The sequence below is a fragment of the Lepidochelys olivacea genome (genome assembly GCF_965140295.1).
Source record: "Lepidochelys olivacea isolate rLepOli2 genome assembly, chromosome: 1".
Taxonomy (NCBI): Eukaryota; Metazoa; Chordata; order Testudines; family Cheloniidae; genus Lepidochelys; species Lepidochelys olivacea.
The window spans coordinates 58,477,138-58,500,396 of record NC_140411.1 but is presented as its reverse complement, the minus strand read 5'-3'; the positions used below and the strand labels follow the sequence as shown (position 1 = coordinate 58,500,396).

The 23,259-nt window shown below is 38.6% G+C and overlaps 2 long non-coding RNA genes across 4 annotated transcripts in view; one reads left to right on the top strand and one right to left on the bottom strand.

Annotated features, from left to right (window-relative positions):
- Nucleotides 1–23,259, top strand: part of LOC311519706 — a 49,464-nt gene that overhangs the window by 7,543 nt on the left and 18,662 nt on the right. For all 3 annotated transcript variants that reach the window (XR_014711355.1, XR_014711356.1, XR_014711357.1), the window contains exon 2: nt 3,992–4,188. This is a non-coding gene — a long non-coding RNA (uncharacterized lncRNA). The remainder of the gene's footprint in view (nt 1–3,991; nt 4,189–23,259) is intronic.
- The window catches only part of LOC311519700, a 95,446-nt gene that overhangs the window by 59,187 nt on the left and 13,000 nt on the right, over nt 1–23,259 (bottom strand). The window contains exons 3-4 of the long non-coding RNA XR_014711352.1: nt 13,514–13,596; nt 11,013–11,044 (exon numbers count right to left, since the gene is read on the bottom strand). This is a non-coding gene — a long non-coding RNA (uncharacterized lncRNA). The remainder of the gene's footprint in view (nt 1–11,012; nt 11,045–13,513; nt 13,597–23,259) is intronic.

The window sequence follows — 23,259 nt, the reverse complement described above, 5'->3', positions numbered from 1 at the left end:
AGTGATGGACAGAGATAACAAGTAACCTGTGGCATGCTGACAGTGTTCCAGATGATTTTTGGTATACTTATGAGATGGTGTCTCTGTGTCTTCTCTTTCACTATGGTAGCAGTATCATAGAGTGAGAAGTAATGGAGAGCACCGCCTCCTTGGCTGCTTTCATGATTTCCACAGCTCCTTCTATCTCTGTGGTCCTGTTACCATAGAGATAGTAATATTGGAAAGATTAACCCTCTCCCAGCTAATTACACAATCTGTTTTGGAAGTGCAAATGCAAGTAGGCATAGAGGACTGTGAGTCCCCTTAATAGTTAAGGCTGCAACCCTGTGTCAATAATTACTTTAGTATTAATGGTATCACTCACTGAATTAATTATCTTTCGCCAGAGGTAATTGCTGTGTTACAATATATTCATTATATTAAAAACAAGTTTTTATTTTTATATTTAAACCAAAGAGAGACCAGGCAGTAATCCAACCTTTATGCTCAGAGCATAAAGAAATAACCAGGAACTCATTTATTTTTTAATGTGGATTTCACAGTTTGTTTCTTTTTTCTTTCTCAGTCACTTTTTCTCTGGTTTTCATGAGACCAGATTCAGCAAAACTCTTAAATATGTGTATAATTTTAAGCACACAAGTAATCACATCCTGCTTCAGCAAAGCACTTAAGCCTGTGGTCAAGTCCCATTGGCTTCAGTGGGACTTAAGCATAGGGGTGGAATTACTTATGTGCTTAAAGTTAAGCACATGCTTAAGGGTGGGCTTTTCTAAAGCTCTCAGAATTAACCTCTATCTTTCACTTCAATGGGAGCAGAGTTAGATCAGTGTTTTTGAAAATTCTGCTCCAAATGCTTTGCTGAATTAGGGCCTTTGTTTCTTTTTTTGTTCCATCCCCTTTTCTCCCTTTAAAACACTTTCACTTCTCTTACACTTCTCACACACCCTGTTTCCTACTAACCTTTCCTCTTTCGCTCAGCTTCCTATTAACTTTTCCTCACTGACTATCCCCTGCCTTTCTTCCCTTTATGGGAGTTTTGTGGCTGTCACTACACTTTTTTCAGTTGGTGCCTTTTTCACTGGTTGCCTAAATCTAACTGCCATAGAACCTTTTGATTTCAACTCTGTCTCTTCTGCTAAAGAAACACATGCCAAAAATGTTCAGCTACAGCAGAATAGTGAGGAAAAGAATATCAATGCATGTGTAACCTGTAAGAGGGTGAAGCAGGATATAAAAAGAAGATATAAAAAGTTATTTCACATAACAGAGAATTAAATGCTAGTTCTAGGCAATGACAGGAATTTCTGGTGGTTGTTTAATATCCATTGTCCTCTTAAAAAGTTAGTGCACATTGAAAATATTTCATTGAATGAATGTGTATCGCTGAACCTTTTTTAGGTCTGGGGAGAGGCTAAGTGGGAGTGGAAGAGAAGCAGGAAGTTGCAGAGAAAGGGGTGAAGTGCAGTGCATTCTATAGGCCTGTTGCCTGTTAACTGCAGTCTTGGTGAATATTAAAAAAAGGTAATCTGAACTGCACTTCTATTATTTTGCACCTTCATGAAGGGACATATAAAATTGGCACCAACTGAAAAAAGTGTAGTGACTCTGCGGCACAGAAGGACCAAATTCTGTGGAAACAACCCGAAGGCTCTAGATTAATGTATTCTATCAGTATGTAATACTTTCACTCTAATCCCCCTGTCATACCACAAACACACACATGGGTGGCTCATCATTGAAAACACTAATTGACGTAAAATTGATTGATAATCATTTTTTTACAATTATTTTTGAGGATGGATTTTTTTGCTAGGATTTTCAGATGGCCCAGCTCCAATTCTAGGCATTGACTCCCATGATATTTTCTTAGCAGCCTGGTTTAGAATCACCTTCTTTTCATCCCTGTCAGAGAAGGAGGGTTTGTGGCCAGCTTCAAGTGTCTCATCTATCTGGCTCCCTAGGCCTTGACTGCTATGCTGTTCTCTAGCTGTCAAGCTCACCAAGCTATACTTTTGGCTCTCTCCACTCACTGGACTGCAAGCTGGACTTCAGCTCTTAGACACACTCCGCTGCCTAGCTCCATGGAACAGTGTAGGAAGCATGCACTATAATCCACTTAATCTCTTCTTTTAGGGAAAGATGGAGAGCAAGAGGTAACTGCAGGCAGCAGAGCAGTGAGACAGACAACAAAATTTTGGGTGGCTGTCTGCAGCAATATACCAAATTCCATGCCATCTTGGGAAAATGTCAAATTCTGTGTTTGCAGAATCATAGATTCCAAGGGGCCCTGACTGCAAGGAATAGGGCACATCACGCCTCTCAGAGCTATTGTTTCAGGTTCTTCACAGATTCAGGCAGGAAACATTGCATCAGTTTACGTTCATTTGATGCTGTGGAAGCTGTCTCTACAACCATAAGGATTAGAAATAAGGCCAAGATTTCACCCACAGTTTTTTTAAATGAAAGTTTAGATTCTGCAGTACAATTCTGCGGAAAGGGGTGAATTCTTCAGCCATGGAATCACAGAATACCCAGGGCTCTGCATATAACATGTTACTGAATTAAAAAATACTCCTCACTATTAAGGCGATTAGTCTCAAATTTGGCACATGCTCCCTGAAATGCAGATTTTAATTTTATTTATTTGCCTTCCTGCACCAACTGAAAAACCTATCTACCTGCCAAAACTAGAGTTTCAAGTCTTCAAGTCCCATATAGGAGCCAAACTGCCCTGAACCCAGGACACTGGATTTGTTGGGATTGTGAAAGTGGGCACACACATTTTATCTGCTTCACTGCTCACTCACAGGAGAGATGTCAGGGGATAGAAAATGTTGATAACTTTGGACTCTGATCTCTGTAGAACACAGGATTCTTGTGAGTTCAATTTTTTTGTCTGCTCACAAGAATAGAGCCAGCAGAGAAACAGATAGATAGTATGGTATCTCTGATTCCAACAGAATTGTGTTTATATTATGAATGTATTTATATTTACTTCTAGTTTATGAGCTGGCTTCTTAAGTCATGTAGCCTTTGTTTTTGAGAACTAGTTCTCTAGTTACTTCTGTACCTGTGTGCATGTTTAAAAATGGGAGACACCTTTCCCTCTGCAAGTTTCTAGGAGTGTGTCAAATTTGAAGGCTAGAGTCATCATGGCTATTGACAGTGTCCCTTGTCTAGCGTCACCAGTTAAATGTTATTTCATGGTGTCCATTACAAACCTGTTTTTAAAGAGTTTGTAGTTTCTATATAAAAACATGATCACTGTTGACATTTCCCTGAATGGACTCAACCTAGAAGTGTTCTTTTAAAAAAAAAACCTGAATGTAAGTTCTGTGTGAACAGGGAATGAGAGATGTTTATTTGTTTAAAATGACTTTTTGCACTTCCTGTATCTTAAACATCTTTGATTTAAAAGCTTAATTTTAGCAAATAATCAACAATACTCTGTTTTCATAAGAATTGTTGTTTAAAAAGGCCAACAAATTTAACTTTAAAAAGTGGCTAGTGCTAAACTGATTTTCATGACAATTTTTATTGCATATTTTCTAAGGCCCTGATCTTGGAAGCTGCTTGATACAGTCAGATCCCTGCGCCAGCCCATTGACTTCTTTGGGACTCTGGACTGGCTCAGGGATCTGCCTGCATAGTTCAGCTTCCATGCTCAGAACCTAAATAGGTATTTGCACAATAAACCAAAGAAACTGGAGTCATTAATGATTTAAAAATGTGTGAAAATATGTCTAAATATATATTTGTACCATATAACAGTAAAAGCTCCCTGGATGTTAATGAATATTATATCAGTTAGTGTACATGTCCTAAAGATTTTTTTCAAACCAATGTTTAAAAAAAGGATTTAAATAAAAAACAAATAATAAAACTACATGCAAATGAAAAAAAATCATAAATACTACACTTAAACAGGCTGTGAGAAGACACAAGAGCACATTAATAATTAATTTTTTTATCTCCGTACCTATTTTTGCAGGTGTGTGAAGGAGCTTTCATTATTGTCCTTTCCACAATAGCCCAGATCCTGCAGTTGACTCTGTGTGAGTTGGACTCTATTGAAGTCAATGAGGTGCCACACTGGGGCTGGGTTCTACTTGTGAGAAGTCAGTTGCATGATCGGGGCCCTAGTGTGACTCCTCAGGGTGAATTCCGGAGCCTTCTTACCGAGATAATGTAAGTCCTGTTTTTTCCCCCAGATCTGTTTTCTTTTATGTGCCAAAGGGTATGAAATAAGAATACTAAAACATTAAAATATTTTGCTTAGAGTAGTTTTAACATTGTGCTAAAAAAAGTTGTGACTTTGGGGTTAATTTCATTTATACATACCTTTCTAATTATGTTTTCTTGGCAGTACGTTAGGCAAATTATATATTACTTTTGTCAAAACATGTCCTTCTTAATGGCACTAAGATTTTGTGGATATTGAGTGACAAGATCAGAAAATTTTACTCTACGTACACTGAAATTGTTGAATTTTCCAATAGTTATTGATATGTCAATATTAAAAAAGGACTATGGGTAAAAATGTGAATTGGGAAATTTGAGTTATGTATCCAAGAAATCCTCATTTAGCTTATTGTTAAAAAACATATACAGCATATCTACCAGGGATCTCATTATTCACTGGATAATTTATCATCTAAATGTGGGATACAGTAGTATTGCTTCTAGATACGGAAATATGAATTTGTTTCTCTTTTCACTTTTCATAAATATTAAATCTATTTCTCCTTCTAGATACATACTCTCTATCTCTCTCAATCTTTCTGAAATCGAGAGAAAATTCTGTAAAAACTGATTACACTAGTATTTGTGTAGCTACGGTATCAAAATTTACTAATGTAATTATTTTCTGTTGGTTTGCATACAGGAATGTTAATAAATGTGCACTTGCACTATGTATCTTTGTCAAAGTTGGTTTAAGTAAACTAAACTAATCTGGAATTCTGAGTGAATTCCATCAGATATGCTCAGTAAACTCTAAACTCCCTGGAGCAGGAATTGTATCTTTTATTGTGTCCATCACACTCTTAGTGCTTAAATAATAATAATACTTACAATGTCATGTGCCACTGTGTTCACATAGAGTGATTACAAAGACCTTTACCTGGATTGCGGAAGAAGTGCTTTCCCTGCAATTGTGGGTACAATCACTATCAAGACTCCTGCTTTTATGTTTAAATGATCAGAAACTCTGTATGGGAGTTCTCCCTGTGTAACTGTGGTGATATTGTAACACTGCACATCTATGCTGATATTCTTTATTTCCCTTCTGCTATTCAGACAGCCAGCAGAATGTTTTGAAAGAGGTCCCATTCAATCAGTGAAGGGATAGAAAGTGACAGAGTATTGGAATCAGAAGTGTAATGGAGTATACTGGCCCTTTAAGCTTAGAGGAAGGCCAGAAAACCCTATTCTAGGAACACTGGAATAAACAAAGTCTCAGGAAATGGCAGAAGCTGGACGAGAGGAAGTGGTTCTGGGGAATTAGTAGTTGGATGGGGGCGAGAAACCCACAACACTGTTCCTTTAAGGGCCCAGGAGCAGGAGCTCTGTAGTGTAGGATGGGGCAGAGTCCCCTCTTTCCCAGCCAATTGCAAGGAGCTCTCTGAAGGAGAGCAGTATATATGCTCCCTTCTCTGTGGGAACTGGGGAAATGCTGACAGGAGAAGAAAGCCAAATCCAGAAGGCTGAGCTTTCACTAGGGTGGGCCAGGAGTGGCAGCTTTGTGAAGAGCAGACTGGGGAAGGAGAAGAGCTCCTTGTGTGGTAGAAGAGCCTGAGCTAAGTGAACTTTTGGGTTGTGGTAATGGATTTTATTTTGAGGACCTTGAGGACTGTTTTGAACTGTCTCTATTATTTAACAAGCCCCAGATAGGAGGGGGGTGTGAGAAAGACTGTGTGGAAGTCTTAAGGGGCCATGAAGAGGGAAACCAGAAGCAGGCCATGGCAGAGCCTCTGCTGGCCACAAGGGGCCGATCAGGAGTTTGCTGCCCTAGTAGAAGAAGGTTCTGTATTATTTGTGAATGATGGTAGAGAAGGGGGGGAAAGGTCTAAAGAAAGTGTGTGTGAACGCAACACAAGTTCTCCCCCTGCAAAGAACAGAGAAGCAGGGAAAGTAGGTATGTGACAGGAGCAGTAATGGGGAAGTGAAAGTAAGTTGAAGAAAGCCAGAGAAAAAGGAAGAAATCAAGAGAACCAGAAGAAAGGAAAAGTAGAAATACTGGTAAAAGAAAGAAAAACAGATGGTACAATCTACCAGAAAGGATAAATTAGCTCCTAGTTACTAGTAGCTGGCACTACATTACAGTGCCACCATAGTCACATGTTGCAGTTGGGCACTGATGTGCTGTATCATTGGGTGCTCCTTAATGTGGCAGCACAGTTATTACTAGCAGGATGCACAAAGTCACACACTCCACACCACTTTGGGCAGTGCTGTGTTAGATGCACAAAGGATAGTCATATACAGAGTTTGGAAAATCAACTTGCCCTGGGCAAATGGCAGGCTTACCTGAGCAAGTGTGCGCATCTAAACCACTAATTTCTGCAGAATCAAAATTTTCATTTAAAAATAAATTACGTTTATGGCCCTTATTGTTACAAAGATAACCTTTCCGACCAAATGTGAACTGTAGTGTCACCTTCCTGAGTCTGCAGATAGTTTTAGTGCCTCTGCTTCTGCTTGTAGATTTGTCAAAAGCAGCAGTATTAGTGAAAGTCTAATCAGTTTCACATTCCTATTCAGAAACCTGTAGGTAGGGTGACCATATAGTGAGTGTAAAAAATCGGGACAGGGGTTGGGGGGTAATAGGTGCCTATATAAGAAAAAGCCCCCAAAATTGGGACTGTCCCTATAAAATCGGGACATCTGGTTACCCTACCTGTAGGCAGTGGTGAAACTGCCAGAAATTTCAGTTTTCTGCTGCTGTCTTGGAACATTGTGAGCTGAAGCAGACACTGAAATTATTTACAGGGGAAGAGGACCTGAAAGTGGAGGCTGGGAACCTTTCACAGCAACCAGATGACTTGGGGAGGCATAGAGTAGTAGAGGAGACCTAAATACCCTGGTAGTAGCCAGAATGTTCTAGTGGGTGAGAGAGGAGATAGAATGTTTTTTATCCTTTTCAGCAGTTATGTGAGGGTGGAACTTCACATTATAAGATGTCTACTAACTAGTTACTAGTATAAAAGATAAAGAGTCTCCAAACATAGTCCAGGAACAGCATTCTAGTAGACATCTCAGTACCCTCATTTTTCCTAGCAGTTGATGGCAGAGGAGCTGGCATTCTTACCAGGACATTGCCCCTAAACCTCAGGGGTGGGGTCCCAACATTCTTATCTTTCATATCTACCTCTTGACTAGTAGGTTTAGTTTTCTGACCGTCAGGTGTCTGGTAAGTTTTTCTAACCCTGACCACCCAGGAATCAAGAGATAAAACATCTCAGCTCCACTTGCTGAAAACATTTATCAGGCTTGTGAATGTATATTAGGGTTCATGTTGCCATACAATAGATTTTAAATAAATGATTTATTTTTTAAAACTTTTAATTTTGTCATTATTAACATACATGAATTGTCTATGCAAGTACTAACAGATCTTAATAATAACCTGCACCCTTTAAAAGACCAATTTCTATTTGGTCAACCTCTTATCATTATCTGTATATTTATTTTGTTCAAATTCCACAAATGGTAAGCATGCATTAAAAACTATTTGATGCTGATGTAGCTGTCTAATTTTTTCTGTGGGAAGGATTTCCGATACTTTATTTCTACATGCCATTAATGTTGGGAAATCTTCCTTTTCCAAAACAAGGTATCACACATCTATGTGTTGGTAGTAATTTGAGTTATTTGTGTTATCAAATATATTAAGGAATGATTAATATATTATGGATGTTATTATAATCGGTATTAATTGTTGTTTATCTTTACAAAAATCTGTTTTCTTGGAATCTTAGATTAGAGTCTAGCACATTATATTGAGTTTAAACAAATTCCTGAAAACAAAGTTTGATAAAATGTAAACAATGGCAATTGTAAAGAAGGTTAAAAAAATTTGGGAAGTTAGTGCATTCCCTTTCTCGCTAAACATTCTTGTTTTATATTTCTTATTTGTGTATTTTTATGCACATAAGGGGAAAATGAACATTTGTACATGTTTTCATATTGAAAAATATTGTTTTTGTGTTGAAAAATCTGTTATCTGCTCTTTTGCAGTTTTCCAAGCTGTGCACTTCATATTTTTCTTCAGCTTTTTCAATATAAATTTTTTTCATTTTCTCTCTTACAGTGATAGGTTTCCTACCTCTATTCTTTAGCAACAGAAAGCCTAGTGGGTTTTTTTTGTCATTTCCATATTCCTCCTACATGCTAACCTTTCCTATTCAGGATCTAATTCAGCAAAACATTTAAGAATGTGCTTAATTTTAAGCACACGCTAAAGTCCCACTGATGTCAAAGTTGAGCATGTATGTTCAGCATGTTATGTCCTTTCCTGAAATTGAGCCTTAGTAGGGATAATCCTTTATTTATTTATTTTTAATAAATATTTATCATTTTTCCATTCTTCCATCAAAAAATCTTCTAGTCCAGCATATTTCTTGGAGCTAAAAGGTGTATCCTCATTTTTCTCCTCATATAGCTATATTTATATATGTCAGATGTTGGCAGATAGGCATTTAGCTACTCAAAACTTTTGGGTTATTTTTTTCAAACATACTTTTCTTGAAAATAAGATATTATTTTGTTTCTTAAGTTACAGCTGAGCTCTTCTTGCCTAGGATGACATATTATTTTTTCTCATTTCGTCTCTTTACATATTACACAGCATACCTTAAAGTATGTGACAATTTGTTTTCTTTGTGATAAAGTATGTTGTATTTTGTGATCTGGTTACCTTATTAAATAGCTGAAGAATATATTTTTTAGGCTCCCAACCTTTAGAGAATCCATACAAGTAGAATAGTCGTTTCACATGGATCCCTTTGTAGGATTGGGGGCTTGTGTTATATATTAGTTTATCTTTTTTGTTTTTACTTTCTGTTTATAAACTTATATGGATGACTAAAGTCAGATACCCACTTACATGACTTCTTTATAATTTCAATTAAGTGGTTAATTTATATGTGTCCTTTAAGACCTGATATTACAATAAATAAAATTGAAAGAACACAAGTAATAATAAAACACAGAAATACATTTTCCATTTTCTGCTCGCAGTCTGTAAACTTTTGTGGGCAACTGTATTTTGCCATTCCTTTGCTGGGTAGATTTTCCCTGGAATAACTTAAAGCTGTAAGTTGTATATCCAGTATTAGTCTCTAAAAATTGAATCTACTGTTATTGCTTGTCAGATGTCATGTTAACCTTAAATACTCTAGAGCGGGGGTGGGCAAACTTTTTGGCCTGAGGGCCACATCGGAGTTGCAAAACTATATAGAGGGCCGGGTAGGGAAGGCTGTGCCTCCCCAAACAGCCTGGCCCTTACCCCCTATCTTCCCCTCCCACTGCCCCCCTCTCAGAATCCCTGACCCATCCAACCTCCAAGTCCTTGTCCCCTGACCGCCCCGTCCTGGGACCCCCGCCCCTAGCTGCCCCCTGGGACCCCACCCCCATCTAACCCCCCCCTGCTCCCTGTACCCTGACTGCCCCAACCCCTATCCACACCCCCGACCCCTGACAGGCCCCCTGGGACTCCCACGCCCTATCCAGCCCCCCCGTTCCCTGACCCCCCCAAAACCTCCGCCCCATCCAACCACCCCCTGCTGCCTGTCCCCTGACTGCCCCCTCCAGAACCCCCAACCCGTCCAACCCCCCCGCTCCCTGACTGCCCCCCCCCAAGAACCTCTGACCCATGCAACCGCTCCCTGCTCCCTGTCCCCTGACTGCCGTCCCGGGACCCCCTGCTCCCTGCCCCCTTACCTTGCCGGAGCCAACCACGCTGCCGCGCTGCCCAGCAAGAGCGGTGGGCCAGAGTGCATGCTCAGGCTGCGGGGGAGGAGGGAATAGCGGGGGAGGGGCCAGGGGCTAGCCTTCCTGGCTGGGAGCTCAGGGGCCGGGCAGGATGGTCCCGCGGGCCGGATGTGGCCCACAGGCCATAGTTTGCCCACCTCTGCCCTAGAGGCTCATGCTTACTGAACAATATCAAGTTAGAATGCTTGATCAAATGTACTGTATATACTTAGTGAGCCTAAATAGTACAGTAGAGTCATAAATTCAATAAATTATATAATCAAGTTGGTATTGCACCAAACGTTAGTATTATTTATAAAATGACAGTTACTGTGTCACTTTTTAAAAGATCTTTTAAAGGTAGATTTTGTGATCATAAAGGCCAGTAACTGAGAATTCCCATCACTAGAAACAGGTTGTTTTTATTGTCTGTGATTTGTTAGAGAAAAGGGTATATACCATAATTATATTCAAGTTTTTGTCTTAACTCTTTGCTATTTTTATTTAATATAAAAGAGTTGTTATTATGTAATGAGCTGCTTATAAAGTATTTAAAGACATAAATCATTTGGGATTGACTACTGTGGCTTCAAAAAGTGGCTGATGAAGGACAGAAGTGGACTTGTATTTCTTGTACAAATATTCTGTTATAAAAGTAAAGTATGAGAGATGTTAATATAGGGTCAGTCCTGCAAAGATCATTGTATATTTTGTTCTGTGAGCAGATCCTTTTATAGGAGTGGGATTCCATCCTACTTTCTAAGGTTATTATAGCATAAAGCGTTGTTCCATTACTGAGCCTTATTTTCAAAGCTTTAAAATTTTGTAATATGAATTTGTCCAGTAATAAAGAGAATATTAACATTAAAAATAATAATTCAGTGGTCTTGGAGTAACGTGTTAAAAAAATAGGACTCTGTAAAGATGCTTCCTTTTCACAACAAAATACAGTATGAAAAATCCCATGTCTGATCACAAGTCCTATCTGGACTATACATAACCAAATATAACTGTAGAGAATATAATTAGAGTTAACTTACCTTTCAATACTGGAAAAACAACTGTGTGAAAACTGTCAAAAAAAAGGGGGGGAGGGGAGAAAAAGAATGAAAAAGGATAAAATATTAAGGTAGTAAAAATAACTTAATCTGTTACCCTTCTAGTTTACATGCTTGGTTCAATTACAAACGGTATATTAAATTAAATGGATTTGATGATAAGTAACAGATTAAATATTCAGGGTAAACTACATACTCTTTTTAACTGATGCAACAAACATCTTTCTGTGGAAACTGCAAATAGAACTATGTTCTTTTTCCTTATAAGCCAAAGTGCTTAAACTTGCTTATTTTTAAACCTAGAAATACAGGCCCAGATTCTTTTCTTCTGTTTCATCCACTGCACTGTTCAGGAATCTGGTTCTAACTGGCCAGCTCAGAATTTTTCTGGTGTAGCTCAGGAGCCCCCAGGTGATGTAAAATGGAGTATTTAATTCCTATGCTAACTGCCCCACACACACACTGACATAGGGGTGCAAATGGGTGGGATAGAGCACACAATCATTATGCCAGTTCACAATTGACTTGTTCTATAAAGACCATAGGCAGTTGGCGTAATGTAGAGCAACCCCTAAGCTGTGTTAATATATGCTGAAGGGCCAGAGCTGGTGCAGATTCACCATAAGAACCAAGAAGGTAAATTGTGCATGTTGTTTTACTCTTCTTGTTGCATTAGAAAGTTGTACACTTGCTCTTTTTTCTCCTGTTTTTATAAGGCTGTAATTCTTAAGGTTATGTAAAGTCTCCAGTGTAAAACCATTGTCTAGGTAGTCCAATATTTAGGTTTTGAATATATCTTTTAGAATACATTGGATGTGACAGGATGGTCCTGTTTTAATTTGATATGTAAACCAGGCTGATTGCACATACTTTTGTCTCACTCACTAAGGACCATTGTGTATGTATGACTCAATGTGTAAATACTGGTCTGCCTTCAGGGGTGGGGCAGAGTTCTTCTGTCGACCTGGAGGTGTGTACACTATGGCTTAGGTTGTCTTAATTAACTTTTCAGATCCTTGAGTAATGTAGCTAGATTGACCTAAATTTTAGGTGTAGACCAGGCCTCTCAGGGATTGTGCCTCAGGAGTCATAGTGCCTCCCAGATTTCCTTGGCTGACATATGGTAGCTCTGCCAGCGCCATAGAGTGCCAGCCAGTGCTAGATGGTAGGACTGTTGCCTTGCTTCCTTCCCATCCCCCTTTGGGTGATTTGCACTGCCAGGGGTGCTAGTATCTTCAGTCCCTTTTACCCCAAGTGCAGTGTCTGGTTTTCTGTCTGGCCCTTGTGGAGGAGTTGCAAGGATGGAGAGAGGACTATTGTGATCATCTAATCTGATTTCTATATAACACAGGCCATAGAACTTCCCCAAAATAATTCATAGAACATGTCTTTTATAAAAACATCCAATCTTGATGAAAAAATTGCTAGTGATGGAGAATCTGCCACAACCCTTGGTAAATTGTTTCAATGGTTAATTACCCTCACTGTTAAAAAAATTATGCTTTATTTCCAGTCTGAGTTTGTCTAGCTTCAACTTCCAGCCATTGGATCATATTATACCTTTCTCTAGAGAATATAATTAGACTTGAAGAGCCCATTATCAAATATTTGTTCCCCTTGTAGGGTCTTACAGATTGTAATGAGGTCACCCCTTAATCGTCTTTGATTACGCTAAATAGATTGAGCTCCTTGAGTCTATTGCGATAAGGCATGTTTTCAAATCTTTTAATCATTCTCGAGCTTCTTCTCTGAACCCTCTCCAGTTTATCAACATCCTTCTTGAATTGTGGACACCAAAACTAGACACACTATTCCAGCAGTGTTCTCACCAGTGCCAAATACAGAGGTAAAATAAACTCTCTTTTCATGTTACAGAATACAGAAACCCAACAAGGACAAGCTTAGGTTTGTCTTGCTATAAATATATTTAATATTATGCAGCAAATAATTCATCATTTCAGACTTACTGGTTTCTTACTATTTAGTGCCTTTCCATTGACTAGGATAAACTTGTTTTGGTTCACTGAACACTCCTGTGCACTTCAGCATAGTAAACACAAGTAATGTACAATAATACAAACTGCTCTGTAGTACAAACTGCATAGAACTAGATGCAAATAAGTGCAGTACATTTTCTCTGCTCAGAATAAGATAGCTGCAAATATGCTATTTCTCAAATTATATTGTTTTAAGTCAAACATTGTGATGTTGATCAGCAAATAACTACTGAACTGCAAGTAATTCATTACATTTAGATTAAAAATTATTCAGTTAGTGATATGACCTTGTGAGGCTTACTTTTTCATAGTACGCTATGGAAGCATCATGGCAGAACAATTACCCCTTCACTTTCATTTTGTGGAATACCCAAGATATTCATTCATTGCTTTATTGTTAAGAATAAATATAGATAATTAAAAACTTGCAATTTAGAAGATAAATTATTATTACACACTCAAGGGATAATAACTAGTTTAACTTACTTTTTCTTAAGCTCTACATTTATTCCTCCCTCAGACATCCAGGTCAGGCTCTTCCTCCTTTTTTTTCCCTCAGGAGAAAACATCTATCCAATCACCAAAATATATATACCAAGATCAACATTTAGTTGAAGAACTAAAATGCAATTTAGAATACTCAAATACTAGTGGCACACATGCATGCTGAGTTTGTGCTTAAAACTCAAAGTCTTTATATACTCAAAAATATCCATTTGTGCAATATCTCATGTATTTAAATTAAACATTTTAATTTCACTTTTAAAAATAATATACGTCAGCAGCCTGCTAGTCCTAATTTGAGATGATCAGGCCCAAAAATCTTTTAGAAAATGTGACTGTGAGTTTTGTGAAACATAAGTGTTTAGAAACAAATTTTAGGGGTTTTTTTACTACAGTTTTAGCACTCCAAAACAGCCACATAGATTTTCTTAATTTTTTTTTCACAGAAAATTAAATTCTAGGCTAATGTTTTGTACAAATTTCAGCCTCAGGGAAATATTCACAACAAAGTTAAAAGAATATTTTAAAAGTAATGGGAAAAGAAGTACTGTATTGAGGTGTGAGAGGTTCTATTGTAAAAAGAATAAAACAATCTTAATTATAATGGCAAAGATTCGGCAACAGCATTTAGTGTGATATTAGGTTTTGGCATCATGTTTTGGAATCATGTTAGGGGGCTTATTCCTTCACTCACTTACTTCCCTGGTCCTTCTCGCATGAACAGAGAGCAACAAGACCCGAAGTCCAAAGATGCAAACAATTCGATGTTTATTGGGGTGAACTTCCAGCAAGCATGATTCCAGTTTCCTTCCTTAGTATCCTCCTTCCCAGCTCTGACACCACAGAGCCTTACACCTGTGTCTTTGTTCCCATTCCTGCCCTTAGCCAAACATGATTCCAATTTCCCCAGCCCCATTCCCTGTTCCCATTTCCCCTTTTAGCAAAACATGATTCCAATTTCCTTACCCCCATTCCCTGTTCCCATTTCCCCCTTTAGCAAAACATGATTCCAACATGTTTTGGCATATAGCTCTCATTCCTGTACTCAAGAATTACTGTCTGTAGTTTATTTGTTAGCATTTTCCTTGCAGTGATTGTTAGGCACCCTGGCACATTTGCCACTGTCTCTATTTTCTCTTTATTTTCTCTGTTTCACCTCTGTTCTTTTCTGATTTTTTTTTCATCATCTTGTTTTTCTGCTTTCCCCTTTTCTCTGAGCTTTAGCTACCCTCTTCCTTGAAGCCTCTCTTTCGCATACTTGACAACTTGGAGGGTTACATGTCTGTCTCTCCTCCCAGGTTGAGAGGCATAATTTCTGATTTGGAAGGTGGAAGGAAGATCTTTTTCTTTGCTGTTGTTATGAGTATTTTCTGTGAGAACTACTCTTTTGAAGAGATAGAGCAGAATGTGGTACTCTAATGAATGTTATGTCCATTGAATCACTAAGAGACTGGGGGACATGGATCAGCATTCACATTACACTCCTGGTCAGTACCCTGTGAAAGCAGGGGAAGCTAATGATCCAAAAGAAAAAATTAAGTTAAATGAATATTACATAGGTACATTGAGATGACTGTGAGAATACACTGTCCCTAAAAGCTGGAACAACCTATGGGAAATAATCAAGAAACAATAGAGGTTTCTGTTCATAACCAGTTTTGTTTTAGGGCCTGATCCTGAGAAATGCTGAGCAGCCACAATTCCCATTGGATGATCTTTGATTACATTACAGACATGGTTGGACAAGTCATTACTACAATAAAACTATAAAAGAATACATTTCTATATAAGGAAGATCAGTTGAAGGCAAAGTCACTTTCACAGGTTAAAATGAAGGATGTATAAACCATGAGGGATTTAGGATGTAGGCATGTAATATGGTATTTAATCTGAGATTAGGAAAAAAGTATTACTTATGGATCTGATGCTAAGTGTGTGAAAATTTAAAAGTAATTAAAAGAGGTATTTTAATTATATACACGAAACTTAAGTTTTTTCAAGTAGGATACAAGAGGATAGTTTCTTACGGTATTTCAAAAACTGAAAAAAGCAATGGGGCCCAATGAAATCCTGGATCTGATATTGACTAGCTCACGAAAGCTCATGCTCAAATAAATTGGTTAGTCTCTAAGGTGCCACAAGTACTCCTTTTCTTTTTCAAGAGAAAATGGTAACAGCTCTGAAAAAAAGGAGGGAATTTTGGAGGTTATGATCAAAAGCTTACAATATTTCTGGTGCGAGTGATGAGACAGAAAAATGGGTAACCATATTAGGAACTGAGGTAGAAGGAAGATGGGAGAGTTTTTTTAAAAAGTGGAAACCATGGTTTTACAATGACACTACAACAAAATATGAAGATTTTTTTAAAGACTTGGCTGAAAGGATGGTTGGCAAAAGTAGTGAAATTAGTTAAATAAAAAAATTATGAGAAATGGAAAAGAACAGAGATTGAAATGATTAAATTTAATCTTATCATCATATAACTGCAGATATAAAATAAAGGGGAAAAAACCCTAAGAAGCCAAACCAAGAACAAAATGATGCTGGCTGGGGAAGCCCAGTGATATAAGAAAAGTTTTTTTAAAAATATATTCAAAATAGACATATTTTAAAAAAGGAACTGCTAGAAAGCAGAAAGAAGTGAGTAAGAGTTCCTCAAATAACCCAGAACTTCAGTTTTTCCTTTGTTTTCAGTAGGGTATACCGACTAAAAGAAAATATGAGCTTTTTGTCCAGGAAACAGGGAATTTATTAGAGAATATAGCTGGAGAGGCCATAAACAAAAGGGTAATCAGAGAAAAATATAGAAAAGCATCTGAAAAATTAAGGTCCAGATTCCCTGATCCTGTTCTAACCATTTTGCGCCATGCATGCACCACAAAGTGGCCAGAATCTGACTCTAACTAGCCAGTTGAGAATTCTCCTGCTACAGAGCAGTTGCCCCCACAGCCCTGGCATAAGGGGTATGTTGAGGACATGACATAGTGTTCCTGCACTCCAGCAATTTTAAGCTGCATATGGTCCCTTAGCGACCATAGCCAACTGGCATAAATTAAAGCAGGCCATAGGCCGCACATGGCATATTTGACCATGGTCTGATATTAAAGTGCTAGTGGCAAAACATCAATATAAAAATGACCTCATCCTGCATACTACTACTATAGTTTTTCCATAAATTTTAAAACAGGGACAAGCAATAATATGTTCCCGTGTTACTAATAAAACCTGTGTAACCATTTTACAGTGTTCCAATGGGTGGTGAGATTGCTACCACGTTCCAGGTAATAGATTGGCCTAGCAAGGTCACTGGTTGTCTTCATCAACCCTTTTCTTTCCCCAAGTTATAGAAAATGCTGTTTAGGATATGTGGTAAGGGGGGAATCTATTATAATTACATTAACAGCCTAGTATAAATTCTAAGATTAACTGATTAAACTTGAAGACAGCAAAATCAGATGGGTGACAAACATGCAGGAGGACAGGAAATGTAAAATGATCTCAGGTTTTGGAGTGTATGCAGAGGAATGAGGATCACTTTAAAAAATGTAGTGATGCATTTAGGGAGAGGAACTGAACAACATAAATACAAATCTGTGGCCTGATCCTACAAAGTGATTAGCTCCTCTTGACGACTGCTGAAGACCTCAAGTCCCATTAACATCAGCATCTGGCAAAATCAATCCCCTAGATAGCTATCTAGAGAGAATTGAGGTCAAGAAAGATATTGGAGTAATAACACACAGCAAACTAAATATATTATAGTGTGTGTGAGGGGAGCAGCCATTCCTATACTATGTATAGGAAAACATAAAACTAGGGAGTCAATGAGTTAACGGTGTTACTGTACATCATTTTGGTATAACTTGATCTAGAATAGTGCATATACCTTTGATTCCAACAGTGAGTGATATACAGATATTCAAAAAGAAGAGAGAAAATGCAACATCAAAAAAATGTTGAAATAGCACCCCTGAAAAGTTGCTAAATCTATCTCATCTACAAAAGAAATGATTTAGGATGAACATGATTATTCTTCAAATTCAGGATAAATATATATAAATGAAGGAAAGAAATTATTCACAACTATAGAATATTATAGGAGAAGTGGCCTGAAGTCAAGGAAGGAAAAGTCAAGGCCAGATATTAGGAGACAGTTTTCAATAGTAAAAACAACTGCATAGTTGGAAGTGGTAAAGCCACCATCATGGCAGATATTCAAGAATAAGGTAGATAAGACATTAAGGAGAATATGATGTAGATGTGAATAGTTTGCAAAAATTTCAGGACTCTGACTGGATGAGCTAAGTAGTCTTTTCTGGGCTGTATCTTGCCATCTACCATATGTGCAACTCAACGGGGAACAAAACAGTACTACAGTATGGTGCTATGATGATCTGACTTTGATTAGTTCTGGTATCAGAAGATGTATGTCACTGCAAACAATAGCTATTATAAAATGCATCAGAAAAAGTAGGATTATATCAGTGGTACAAGAAATTAGAACTTTATACATATAATTAAATTAAGAGAAAAAAGAAGTAAGCTTGTCAATGACTGTAATATTACTTATTTAGCCTAAGAGTATTAAAATAAATACATTTTATTTGGTGGGTATTTAAGTGGGTATTCATGATAAAATTCTGACGTTATGACCTCTCATAAAGATAGATTCAGAAAATAAGACAGCCAACTAAAGAGTATGTAAGTTTTTTGCTTCTCTCTCAGAATACTGGTCTGATTAATCTAAACCTGCTTGAAAATGTTTGTACTCTTTAGTTCCTGTTTTCAGGAAAACCAGTCAGATTTAGAACTACAGGGGAAGAGATCCTGAAAAAAAATGGGAGGAGCTATGGAATAGCATGTAAATACTTAAAACTAGTTGCTAGTATAAGAAGCAGAACTTTGCATTAGAAAATCCTTAATCCTAGAAAAATCTAAAACTACATCCCCAGCAAATCAGATTGCTGAAGATTTCAATCTGGAAATTCTATTTCTGCATCTTCTAACCATCTACTAAGGAATATATCTTCTCTTGTATATAGGAATAAAGGAAAGTTAAACTGCTGGAGGCAGTATGCAGCCATTAGTGGAAAAGTTTCATTTCAGAGAAAAAGAGAACTATGTGCCTGATCCAGTGCCCACTGAAATCTGTAGAAAGATTCCTGTTGACTTCATAGGCATTGGATCAGGCCCTGTATGAGTTAATAAGAAAGACAGGTCTCTCTTGTTAACCAGTCTTCTGACAGTACAGCTTGTATTTTAAGAAACACAACACAGTATGAAGGAGAAGATTGCACTGAGGTACCATAGTGTTGGATGCTTTATAGATAAATAGATTAGATTAGCTAGAAGAACTACTAACTTTTAGGAATACATTATTAAACTAACCTCTGCATAACCTGTATTTATGAATATTAAAAAGCAAAACCTAACTGCAGAAACTACATCTTAGAAAACATTTTCATATGTGATTGTGGGTATGGCTTGCTGGTCTATGCAAATGAAGTATGGCAAAGAAGCAAAAAATCTAAGCTAGATGTGGTTATAAGCCCATGCCCAGCAAGGGGGTAAAATGCAGAGCCTGGAGACTTAGGCAAGGTTCATGTTTGCCATCCTGATTTATGTTTTTAGTGGATTGAGCAATGGAGGCCTCAAATGACTTGACCAGTTACTTACGATAAATGAATGTCAAAGCCACATTTGCTTATGTTTATTTGCGGTTTTTAAGATTTTTGCAGTAAATAATTTGGAGATTCTTGAGAGAAACTATCTTTGGGGAAGAGAAAATGTAAGAATAAAGGAGACTTGTGTGAAGACAGGAATCTGGAAGTAAAATGTCAAGAAACACTACCACTGCAACATTTGGTGCAATATTTTGGCCTCCTTTGTTCATAGTTTTTGTATATAGTGTGGAATAATGCAGCCCTTACTCTGACAAAACTATTGAAAAGTATGCTCAATTTGGTGCATAATTATTAGTTTGTGGTTAAATAAAATATAATTATCTGACAAAACTCTGGAGTGTGGTCTGATGTTTTCTTACATTTTGTCGTATAGCTTTACTCATTCTAATATATAAACTTTTATTGATAGACGGTTCCAAACCCATGTTGAATCAGCAAAAAGCAAGTTAGAAACATGTTGCACAGTAAAGATCAATGCACACTCCAGAACAGTGGTGGGCAACCTGCAGGCTGCGGGCCACATGCAGCCTGTCAGAATAATCCGCTGGCAGGCCACCAGACCGTTTATTTACATTTGCACTACCACCCGCAGCTCCCAGTGGCTGCGGTTCACCGTACTTGGCCAGTGGGAGCTGCGGGAAGCGGTGGACAGCACATCCCTGTGGCCCGTGCTGCTTCCTGCAGCTCCCATTGGTCGGAAACGGCTAACTGTGGCCACTGGAAGCTGCGGGTGGCCGTGCAAATGTAAACAAACTGTCTGGCCGCCCACCAACAGATTACCCTGACAGGCTGCAGGTTGCCAACCACTGCTCCAGATTGATAGACGGAAAAAGTCTGTGATCCCTAAACAAAACTACAACTGGTCTATGCTTATTTTTACCATTTGTGGTTAAAGATTAACAGCCTATGTGTTGTTTTGTTTGTTTTTTTCATGGTAAATAAAGGCAATTAGTAATACAAACAAAACCTAAATACAGTAAAAGTATCCATGCATTTGGTCCTATGATAAATTAATCATCAAATAAAATTAGTTAGTGTACTAAAAAAAAGTGTAGTTCATATTTCTGTTCTAAACTTCAAGATTTTTCATTTTGCGGCACACAAACAATATTCAAAAATATGTGTAGTGCATGTTATCAGCATTCATGCCCTTGATGTGTTTTAACCAGAATCACTCTTATACTTGAGCTGGAGCCTAAAGTATGGGACAGAAGAATATAAAAGCAGGGATACTTAAGAAATGAGAATAATTTGCATAAATTTTCTATTCAAAGTATTAATACATGTCTTTTTGTATTCATTGTATGTAATAAAATTAATTTTGAAGTTAGAGAACGTGAGAGAGTTGTCCAATGATTTACTACTGTGCAGAGCAGTGTGACCCAATAGATAGGGCACTAAAGTGGCACCTGTGGGATCTGAATTTATTCCTAGCTCTGTCAGTAGCCTGCTGTTTTACTTCACCTCTCTGTTCCTCAATTTCCCCATCTGTAAAGTGCGGGTAACGATATGTTCCTCATTTGTAAAGCACCTTGAGATTCACTGATGAAAAGTGCTGTATGAGAGTCAGTTATTATTATTCCTGTGAGAAACAGTAACAGCATAAACCTGTTAGCTGCTTCAAGTCTTATACATTAAGGACAAAGTTAATCATTAAAGTGGGTGTTTTAATTAAAAAAAAATCTTTTAAGGTGTTTGTTCTTGTGCTTTTCCTATTAAAGATAGTTAAGTCCCAAACAGACTGCGAAAAGCTACAAAAGGATCTCACAAAACTGGGTGACTGGGCAACAAAATGGCAGATGAAATTCAATGTTGATAAATGCAAAGTAATCATAGAATCATAGAATCATAGAATATCAGGGTTGGAAGGGACCCCAGAAGGTCATCTAGTCCAACCCCCTGCTCAAAGCAGGACCAATTCCCAGTTAAATCATCCCAGCCAGGGCTTTGTCAAGCCTGACCTTAAAAACCTCTAAGGAAGGAGATTCTACCACCTCCCTAGGTAACGCATTCCAGTGTTTCACCACCCTCTTAGTGAAAAAGTTTTTCCTAATATCCAATCTAAACCTCCCCCACTGCAACTTGAGACCATTACTCCTCGTTCTGTCATCTGCTACCATTGAGAACAGTCTAGAGCCATCCTCTTTGGAACCCCCTTTCAGGTAGTTGAAAGCAGCTATCAAATCCCCCCTCATTCTTCTCTTCTGCAGGCTAAACAATCCCAGCTCCCTCAGCCTCTCCTCATAACTCATGTGTTCCAGTCCCCTAATCATTTTTGTTGCCCTTCGCTGGACTCTCTCCAATTTATCCACATCCTTCTTGAAGTGTGGGGCCCAAAACTGGACACAGTACTCCAGATGAGGCCTCACCAATGTCGAATAGAGGGGAACGATCACGTCCCTCGATCTGCTCGCTATGCCCCTACTTATACATCCCAAAATGCCATTGGCCTTCTTGGCAACAAGGGCACACTGCTGACTCATATCCAGCTTCTCGTCCACTGTCACCCCTAGGTCCTTTTCTGCAGAACTGCTGCCTAGCCACTCGGTCCCTAGTCTGTAGCTGTGCATTGGGTTCTTCCGTCCTAAGTGCAGGACCCTGCACTTATCCTTATTGAACCTCATCAGATTCCTTTTGGCCCAATCTTCCAATTGGTCTAGGTCCTTCTGTATCCTATCCCTCCCCTCCAGCGTATCTACCACTCCTCCCAGTTTAGTATCATCCGCAAATTTGCTGAGAGTGCAATCCACACCATCCTCCAGATCATTTATGAAGATATTGAATAAAACCGGCCCCAGGACCGACCCTTGGGGCACTCCACTTGATACCGGCTGCCAACTAGACATGGAGCCATTGATCACTACCCGTTGAGCCCGACAATTTAGCCAGCTTTCTACCCACCTTATAGTGCATTCATCCAGCCCATACTTCCTTAACTTGCTGACAAGAATACTATGGGAGACCGTGTCAAAAGCTTTGCTAAAGTCAAGAAACAATACATCCACTGCTTTCCCTTCATCCACAGAACCAGTAATCTCATCATAAAAGGCGATTAGATTAGTCAGGCATGACCTTCCCTTGGTGAATCCATGCTGGCTGTTCCTGATCACTTTCCTCTCATGCAAGTGCTTCAGGATTGATTCTTTGAGGACCTGCTCCATGATTTTTCCAGGGACTGAGGTGAGGCTGACTGGCCTGTAGTTCCCAGGATCTTCCTTCTTCCCTTTTTTAAAGATTGGCACTACATTAGCCTTTTTCCAGTCATCCGGGACTTCCCCGGTTCGCCACGAGTTTTCAAAGATAATGGCCAGTGGCTCTGCAATCACAGCCGCCAATTCCTTCAGCACTCTCGGATGCAACTCGTCCGGCCCCATGGACTTGTGCACGTCCAGCTTTTCTAAATAGTCCCTAACCGCCTCTATCTCCACAGAGGGCTGGCCATCTCTTCCGCATTTTGTGATGCCCAGCGCAGCAGTCTGGGAGCTGACCTTGTTAGTGAAAACAGAGGCAAAAAAAGCATTGAGTACATTAGCTTTTTCCACATCCTCTGTCACTAGGTTGCCTCCCTCATTCAGTAAGGGGCCCACACATTCCTTGGCTTTCTTCTTGTTGCCAACATACCTGAAGAAACCCTTCTTGTTACTCTTGACATCTCTGGCTAGCTGCAGCTCCAGGTGCGATTTGGCCCTCCTGATAACATTCCTACATGCCCGAGCAATATTTTTATACTCTTCCCTGGTCATATGTCCAACCTTCCACTTCTTGTAAGCTTCTTTTTTATGTTTAAGATCCGCTAGGATTTCACCATTAAGCCAAGTTGGTCGCCTGCCATATTTACTATTCTTTCGACTCATCGGGATGGTTTGTCCCTGTAACCTCAACAGGGATTCCTTGAAATACAGCCAGCTCTCCTGGACTCCTTTCCCCTTCAAGTTAGTCCCCCAGGGGATCCTGGCCATTGTAAATACACATTGGAAAACATAATCCCAACTATACATATAAAATTATGGTGTCTAAATTAGCTGTTATCACTCAAGAAATAAA